We start from the raw sequence: 9,958 nt of genomic DNA, 5'->3' as shown, positions 1-9,958 counted from the left end.
ATAAATCTAAAATCCTTGAAATTCTAAAATATTATTCCTTTCCAAATATTCGTAAGATTAGAACCTAAGAATGTTTTCACCTTCAAAATATCATAAAACTATCAATCCTACTATCAACACTTTTTAGACATGGGTAGTTTTGTAATTTAGAAATAAGTCACTTGGGTTTCACGTGAGAAAGTTTCAGATTAGCCATTTGGTCTATGTTATATCAGAAGGGGAGGGAGACGGAACGTGGAGAGAGAGAGAGAGAAAGGGAAAAACTAACGTGAGAGAGAGGAAGGCCAAAGTTGGGTGAAGGTTGTTCACAGCGGTGCAACCATGAGTGCTTCATAAGTGGCTACGTACATGGGCTAGAGCTAGCCGAGTAGCTCTCAGCTTGGGTTTGTAGCGGCCATAACGATGTACGGTGGTGAAGCTATAATGGATGTTCGTGCATGGCTAGTGGTTGGCCGAGGTGGGATGTTTCCTTACACGGTGGCTCTTGACTGAGACAGGGAGGTAGCTAGTCTCAAGATTGCTCTGTTTTTATTGTGGAAATAGAGGATGTCGGCTGGTGTTCCCTTCGTCCTCGTGCTTGTTTCCATGGGAGTTACTTGAAGCTGGTCGACTCAGTTGTTTTCGGTGGAGGCTTGTAGCGGTCCCACGGCAACGTGGCTCTCAGTCTTCTTGTGGCACTATTGTGTAATGGGTGACGTGAAGGGCTGGATGTGGCTATTGCGGTGTGGATGAGGCTAGGAGGTGGGAAGGGATCCATCTATGGGGCTGGGTGTTGTCGTTAGAAGGAACATTGTATTGTGTGAGAGAGAGAAACCCATGCGTGGGGCTTATTTCGTGGTGGTTGATGGCTAAGATGTGGAGGCTAGGTGTTGGTTTCACTATGCAGCGGTGTGGGTCTTCATGGAGGCTGTTGGACTTCGCATAAGGGAGCTTCAAGATGGAACTACTTGTGCGACTACACATATATGTTATGTGTATATATGTGATACCCTAAGGCAGAGAAAGAAACACAGCATGCATGCTATGTGGGCATAGCAGTTGACATGGGTTAGGAATTTTAATGGGCAGAGGACTCTAGAATTGTGTTCTTAGTGGAAAGTGAAGCCATGTATGGCTTAGGGTTATATAGAAATGGACAGTGGACCTAACGGGTTTCGGGTTCATTTCATTAAGGATATTAAGGATGTCCCATTCGAGGGAGATACAAAAAATGTGATACAGGCTATTTGAGATTGCAAGCAGGAATGGTCATGGTCGAAGGAACTATTGGAAGATATCAAGCATATCTTTTCATTGAGGTCGGATTGGCAAGCCTTGTTCACATATAGAGAAGGAAACAGTGCAACACATGGTCTATCAAGGAAGGCATTACAAATGGATGGAGATCAAATATGGATCGAAGATGGACCAAATGTTATTTGCTCTGCTTTTATTTTTTTGACATCAAACCATAATTTGCATTAATCATAGAATATGGCCCTCAACCATTACAATTGTCTTAATACAATCAGCTATACAGTCAACATTAATTAGTTCATGCTCCATATTGACAACTTGTGCCAATTGGTGAGCAGCCCCATTAAGTTCCTCTTGACATGATGAGTTTTCCATGTTGTGTTTGCCATTAGTTGCTGCAAATTTGAAGCAAACAATGAAAATTTTCTGCAGTTTGTTCCCTTATGCTAGTCATTGCTTGCACCACTTGACATGAGTCCTCTTCAAAAAGCACATAATTCAAACCCAGCTCTTTACAAAAATTAGCAACAGTAATTAGACCCTTAGCTTCTGCAATAGTTGGATCAACACAATAGAACTTGGATTGCATTAAACTAGCAAGAATAGAACCCATATCATCCCTAATGATGACCCCAATACCAATCTTGTTATTCTCATTTCTAATTGCCACATCCGAATTAATGTTAATCCAATGTGGTGGAGGAGTTTCCCAGTGAATTGCTGATTGTTGAGGAGGACTTCTGGTCACAGTTTACCGCTACATTGCAGTTTGGAAATTCTAATAAGCTGTAACAGCTTGCTTGTAAAGCATGGCTGGTGCCTGGAAAGAACCATCATGTATGAGAGTGTTTCTTTTTAACCAAATGAACATGGCCAAAATAGCCAAGAACACCAAATCATGTCTTGACAGTCGATCTGCAAGTTGCTCAAAAACTCCAAAAAAGTCAATTGTTGTTATTGAGGCATTTTGTATTGATCTAAAACCAAGCAACCACGCATCTCTTGCTGAAAAGATATGTTCATAAGATATGGCCTAGTGTCTCATCTTCTTGTAAGCAGAAAGGGCAGACAGATTCTGAGATGACATGTCTTTTCTACTTTCATGAAGGATATGGCATGTAATTGACTCTTTTACTAGAATGAGAATGAATATAGTTTTTCCCAAAAATAAAAAAAAGCTATAGCCCCAGATAACATTAAAGCTTTAAACAGATGTATTTTGAGATAAGAATATGTTTTTCAATAACATCAACTTTACGGAAAAAATAATGAAATATTTACAATTTTTTTTATAATTTTTATACAATCATGTGTTAACTTGAGGTATTTATATAATTTTCACAAATGTCATAAAAGTATAATTCATTTAACACATGGTTATATAAAAGTTTAAAAAAAGAACAGTTTTAATTATATATTTCCTTTGTGAAAGGGGCTAGCAATGATTGATCCATTCATTACTTTGAATCCTGTATTTATTGCCTTCCAGCTTGGATCATCTGAGTAGTTTAACCCAGAAAGCAACAAAAATAGTAGAAAAATGTAAGGGTCACCGACCTTGGATTCCGATAATTTTTTTTTTTTAATGATTAAAAAAGTAATTTTTAATAATATTATAAATTAAAAATATATATTTAAAAATATTAAAAAATAAATTGTTCTTCTCGAAACCGGTCTGATGTAGCATTAGTCAAAATAGTAATATTGAAAAGAAGAAACTTACACAAAAATATAAAAATAACAAATAGAACAACTATCTGACCAGCAAAGAAGAATAGGAATTGACGATGATAAGACCGAACGAGGGAGGCCCTCCCCTCAGATATTGATTAATTATTCTCTTTTTAAAAATGGCAATAAAATTTTTATTATAATTTATAATAAGTTTATATTTCATAGATTTTATAATCATAAAAATAGTAACGACGCCAATTGAACTGAACATAAATTTTTTGTTGATAATTATTTTACATGGCCTATATAATTTTATCTTTAAATTTTTTTAAAATTATAATAATATCCTTATTAAAATTTTACTTTTTTTCATTTAATGAATAGCTTGTTCATGCAGTCTCCATTTGAAAACTGTAAATAGAATCTCTCGTATATCTATAATGAAATATTTTTTCACTATAATGAGAATTATAAGGAGTAAAAAGTAAAAACATCAGTTAAGAAGCATATGGAACAGTTTATAAATACAACAAACTATATTGTGCAAGAATCCAGTTAATTTTTTTTTTTAACGAAAAAAAAAAAACGTTGACATTTTCGAAAGTTCAATACTATGAATCCAAATTAAATACATAAATACAAATGGGAATATAGCTTTTGGAGACTCCAAAGTAAACTAAAGACTTCTAGTCCTGAGGACCTCCTCTATAGCAGCCATACGACCCTCCATGTCTGTCAGTCGAGTCATGATGAGCATAATGATCTTCTCCATACCCACACGGTGCTCTTCCAGTGCTGTACAAATCTCCGTCCGCACAATATTAGCAATGTTGGGAGGATGATCTATTGATGTCTGTGTAGTAGCAGGCCCCGTAACAACTGCAGTAGGCGGCTCCTGTGCAGTATTGTCACCTGTGTAGCCAATTTTACAAAATCTTAGTTCCAATATCTCAGAAAAATAAAACAGGCTATTTCCCCATAAAAAATAATACATTATCAAGAGATTACAGCAGTCACATTCACAAAAATGAGACATGATATTCAATGTTTTCTGGATATGATGAACCGTGACTGTATAAACTACAATTACATAATAATCGCTTGAAACGCCTAATAATTTATTACCTTCAACGTTGAAATTGGGCTCAACAAGCTTCGATGGCAGCAGTTGTAGCACTCTGGTATTGCCTGCACCTTTTGTTCGTTCCTTAGTTGCACCAAGACTTTCTGAGGTCCCAGCTTCATTTGCCAAAGCATATTGCAATCTATTTTCTGCATCACACAAAGCCCTCTCATGTTTTCTCTCTCGGAAACGGTGCCAAGCTGCTTGGATGAAACAGGCAGCCCATGTCCTCCATTGTTGCGAGTAGAACCTGAGAGTCATTTTTACACAGTTCCAATATGAAATTCATGCAAATGAGAAAGATTATCAGAGTCCCAATAGCGATTATAGTTCTCTTTTCACAAAACATTTCAATATCTTTCAAGTTATTATAAATAATTCTTGTGACAATTAAAGTACAACAAAGCAAGAAAAAAACCATAGAATAATTATCCAAAAAGTTAGTAAGCATTTCCTGAAGACTTACCTGAAAACGTGCATTAACTCCCTTCTACGAAGTTTCGGAAACTGAGAGGCCATAGACCTCAAGTCTTCTGCCATTAGAATGAAGGCTTCAACCCCTGTTCTAGCCACCACTGTTCTAGTTGAATTGGGGAATGCGGTCAAGGACAGGTCAAAGGCCCAACTAATAATCTCGTCACCACAAAAGTCACCAGATTTAAGATCACAAGCGTTGAAAAAACCAGTTCTTCCACCATTGGTAGTAGAAGTTAGTGTTCCTTGCACGATAAAGATCATCTCATCTACCGGATCCCCTTCACGAATAAGGTAGGTGTTCTTTGTGTAAAGCCCTGTCTTGAGACGGTCCAACATCGGATCCCACAGTCGTTGATCCATCTCATTGAACAGGGGAACCTTAAAGATAGAATTATCTCGATGAACACTAACCAAAAAGAAAATGGACAAAAAGATGCACAAAACATTCGAGGAAAGTACTCACCCTTAGAAGAAGATCCAAGCAAAGATGGCGCTTTATGTCCCTTCTAAGATCCTTAGGAAGATCACGGATGAGATTCTCTTCCTCCACACCTCTTATTTGTAGCCATTTGTGCTTTCATATTGTCTAACCCGCTCCCTTAAATTGTTAGGGAGCATACATCGGGACATCCATTGTTCTGTATCAGTCTTCCTCACCCTCAGTTCTTGTACTCTCCTCACTGTTGTAGATTGCAGATATATCTATGACACAAAGAAACATGATATCACCTTAGTCCATTTTAGAACTATGAGTGTTCTGCAAAGAGGTTTTTAGTTAAAGTTGGGTGGATAGAATTAGAAGGAACAAATCCATATCGTGTTTCTGCAAGTAATCTAGCAGTTAGAAGTTTAAAATAGAACAACATAATCTTGAGAATAAACATGCCTCAAAAGTATTTGAAGATGGTTGAATTAAACAAATAATTTTGCTTTATATTGATAATTTAATGAAAATCTGGTTTTGCATAAATCCATCGGTTGGAAGGTTTAGATAAGGTGCATGTGCATATGGATCAACAAAACTAGACGTTTATGGAAATGATCTCATAATGCCTGAAAAATAGATTTCCCAAAAGAATCCATGAAGACCAAAATCTTACCTGCATATTGCCAATAAGTTTTAAGAGTAAGACCAACCCAGAGATGGCTATGCAAACAACAAAGACTATTTCCCAAAAAAAGGTGCTTGTTTCCAGATTTTGGCCTGTGGAACTGAGAAAAGATAAGGAACAAGTTAAAAATGCCTTGCCATATGTTTACAAGTTTATACTTATAACACGATCTATAAGATCTCCTCAAGCGAGAGAGATATACACATGATGTGGGTCTACAATATTTATAGAACATTTAATGTTGTCCATAAAATCTACATACATACACACCTATAGCGCACTTAAGTCAATGTATCTCTCCCCCACTTGAAATCTTCAAATTTAGAAAAGAACTTGCCATGATCTTTTTCCTTGAAATTAGATATTACTAACCTCAGACTGCGGAAACCCCACCAGAAGCAATAGGAGAATTTTACTCTGAAGTTTCTTGATTCCACAACCCCAGACTTCAAAACTCCAGTAAATATTCCATAGTCAAAGTGATCAGTTGAGTTTTTAGTTTCATCTGGTTCGACAATACGGCAAGCCTGACTTACTAGACCAACAAAGTCAGCTTGGTCAAGTTTATTTCCACAGTAAAAATCTTTATCTCGACAACCGTTAATTTTCCTACACATTTTCTGCCAGCACGCATCCTGTCGCTCAATGCCAAAAAAGTACCAAAACGCTCCAATTACCTAGTGTATATATCACATATATTTGTTAGCAAACAATGTTGGAGTAGGATGAAGAAATGGAAAAACGACAAAAAAGAATAGCTCTACAATTTACATGACTGGCAAGCATGTAGATGAAAAAGTTATAAGCAGCTCCACCCCATGCTGTATTAGTTAGTCTGCCAGAGCTTCTAATTACTTCTACATATAGTGGATAAATCCGCAAAAGCCTCGGCACATATTGGGAGAAGATTACGGACTCCAACATTTCCATCCCCACAATTGGAACTGCATTTTTGAATGAAGGAGAGAGAACAAAAACTACCACCTAAACATAGTCAGCAGAACACAACAGAATTGAAATTAGCAGAGCATCATATATAGTTCCTTCTTTTACACCAATCAATTCACAAAAATTCAGCTTGGTTACAGCCACCAAGAAGTTGTTTATGCATCTCGAGAATTTGATATCTGCATTATTTGAGTGAAGTATCATTCTGCAGAGCTAGCAAAAAATGAACTAACAAATCAATTCTGCTATTAATAACAACCAAATAGTTTGTCCATGTGTGCATAATCCAATGTCCTAACATATCCAGATGCATACTTCAGACGGGCATAAGATTTAGTATTCATCATGTGAATGCTCTCCCTTGAGAGATATAATTGTTTCACTTCCTCAAGTGGTGTAGCGGCAACAAAAATGGAAGTTAAAACATATGAACATGTCTGAGCAAAATAGTTTGCTGAATGCATAAAGACCATAGGGTTCGAATGATAAACAAGATTATAGAAATTGGATTTAATCCCAGGAACTCTAAGACTTAAGAGTGGGAGAAAGATAAAAGCATGAAGTGAATCAATAATATAAGCGTTGTACGATCCACATCATGTACCTATCTATCTATGTGAAATCACCATTTGTCCCAGAAGCTTAGGCTGATAAGAAGATCAGATAGATTTTATTACATATTTTATATCTTAACACTCCCCCTCAATGGGGTGACTCAACACGTAGAATATTTAATTAAATATGATAGAATGTAGAGCCAATGTTCGAACTCAGGACCTCTACTCTAATACCATGAAAAATCACCACTTATTCCAAAAGTTTAAACTGATAGAAAGAAATAGATTTTATTTTTTATTTTATATATTAACAATCTATATCACTCCACTCTAGGCGTTAGAATTCAATTAGGGATCCAAAACTACAAAAACTTTATATTGATTGAATATCAAGATGCATACCTGTGGTAATGGAAGGATTCCTAGAACGTCGACAGTGAAATATGTGGACAAGTATCTTTTTGCTATTGCCATAGGATCAATAATCAACTGACCCGTTCCAAACACTCGGGAAGAAGGTACGATAATCCCAGTTCGAAATTGAAAGTATATATGAATTGCATAAAAAGCATCTGTGACTGAACGAAGAACACAAACAACAATCGCCAGTGTTCTGTCCATATATAAGCATGTCTCCTCGTCATTTAACTTCAACACTGGAATGTAAAAGAATAGTGGGTCCAATGCCAATGATATCGCACAAGAAAGCACAAATAGTTTGTTCCAACTTTGAAGAAATTGATCTTGCGGATCATGGACTCTCATCTTCCTAGGGACGCTTATTGTGTTTTTTTTCGAACTTTTAATTGTCCAGACACTCTCAAATCCTCTCCGAAAACTCTAAAAAATTCTGCCAAATGTGGGTCTAGAACTATTTCTTGAATATTTGCCATCGTTCATGGAATTCTCCGAACTCCAACTTTGAAACCTTGAAGAAAGCATTTAAAGTGTCACATTCCAAACCAGAGGAAACCGAGCAAATAAATGGTGACTGTTGGGGGAAGTACTCGGGCTTGAACAAACTAACCTTACAAAATTATTTCGCCGGGAATCCATTCCTGCGGCCAATTAGAACTCCAATAGGAAGAGCCCAACTCGTGATTTTGAAACACTTTAGTTACAGATATCAAAAGCTGAAATCCAGGCCCTGCAGAAATAGAAGTTCAGATAATTTGATATTCTTTACAACGAAATTACAGAATGTCCCGTGCGACGTAATGTGAAAGCCAAACAGCCAAACAATATAAGGAAGAAATATGATATTTTTAGCAATTTATGACTAATATTTTCCGAGCAGCCACTAGTCAACTCTGAACTCAAGAAACAGCTTTAAATGCGTAACAATTTCGAGTGGAAGGAAATACAGAAGAAGAAATATATACTATTATCAACTAATTTTTTCGCCTTGCGCATCAGAAAGAGAAAAAAAATAGAACAAAAGATAAAAGGCAACCATCTCTACCAAGCGAAACTGGTGAACCAAACTCAATATCACTGTAAACTGTGAAGGGTCTTTCTCTCTGCGGTCAGTATTCTTTTCTTTTCTTTTCTAACCGTTTCTTATCTACCAAACAAAAACTGAAACTGAGAGTGAACGAAAATATATAGAACGGAGCATATTTGGACTCCTTACGTTTGTGTTGCTTTCATGGATGGTGAGAAACCAGAAGAATGCTCTTCATTATTTGGAGAAGTTGTCGGGAATATATTTTAAAATGTAAACTAGAGAATATGTAAAATAATAAGAACAAATTTAAAAGAGAGAATTCGGTATTGAGGCATGTTATGATAGATACTTTCCTTAGACTAGATTCTGTCACCTCTAAATTTAAACATGCACTAGGCTTCTTAACAGTCTAATCCTAAGATACAACAATGTCGGTTCTCATTAATCTACTCGTCGGTGCAAACAAAAGGAAATCTTCGAACTCGATATAAAATAGCCAAAGTCCAAAAGAAGAAAGACAAAATAAGGAAGAAGTGTTTCTCTAATTTTTGTAGAGAATTTGAAGTTAATGAATTTATGGGTAGGGTTTCCTATTTATAGATAATGAAATGGTACATATGAAAAGTCACAACTTATTTAAATGAAAGGGTACATGTGAAAAGTCATATCACATAAATGAAATGGAACTTGTAAAAAGTCATAACTTAAATGAATGAGCACTTTTGAGAAATCACAATTTCTCAAATATTAGAGAATACATTGAAAAGGTTTCTAATTCACCAAAAGACGCAACCCTTTGTTTGGTTGTGAAGTGGTTAAGGCTTGTATCCCTAAGAGACATACATTTGTTCAAGTACCAAGATACATTTTTATTTAAATTTAGATAACCGAACCGATAGATTGAACAATGGTAATGATTCATATTATTTTCACTTTATATCAAATATTTTAATCATTTTTAAATTGAAAAACCGACATAAGTTCCGTGAAGAAAAGGGAAAGAGCTCGGAAGAAAGTTCGCGCGAGCGATGACTCTAAAGTCACCCACCCAAATGACCCTCCATGAAATTATGAGGTCTATAACTTTGTGGTGGCACCTTCTTGGGTTCTAGTGTGTCTGTATCTCAATCTCAATCTAATGTTTGCCCCCATCAAAATAAAAAGAACAAATCTTCTCGGCCACTATTCATTGAGTAGTGTTTATAATTTGAGTTCTTCTATACAGCATCCACTGTAGAGATGCACACAATGCACACACTACATAGATGCTTCTGGTTCATGTATTTTTTTTTTTTGGTTTTGCACCGGATGACTTCTCTCTATGTCTCTCTCTCATCTCGACTCTCTCTCTCAGAAAATTGACTCTCTCTCTCCTTGACTCTCT

The 9,958-nt window shown here is 36.2% G+C and overlaps 1 pseudogene; it reads right to left on the bottom strand.

The window, feature by feature from the left end:
• Positions 1-3,445: 3,445 nt before the first annotated feature.
• LOC109004878 lies at positions 3,446-8,673 on the bottom strand (annotated as a pseudogene).
• Positions 8,674-9,958: the final 1,285 nt, after the last annotated feature.

The sequence above is a fragment of the Juglans regia genome, chromosome 7 (genome assembly GCF_001411555.2).
Source record: "Juglans regia cultivar Chandler chromosome 7, Walnut 2.0, whole genome shotgun sequence".
NCBI lineage: Eukaryota > Viridiplantae > Streptophyta > Magnoliopsida > Fagales > Juglandaceae > Juglans > Juglans regia.
Note: the sequence above shows the minus strand (reverse complement) of the source record. Positions and strands in the feature narration are given on the sequence as shown.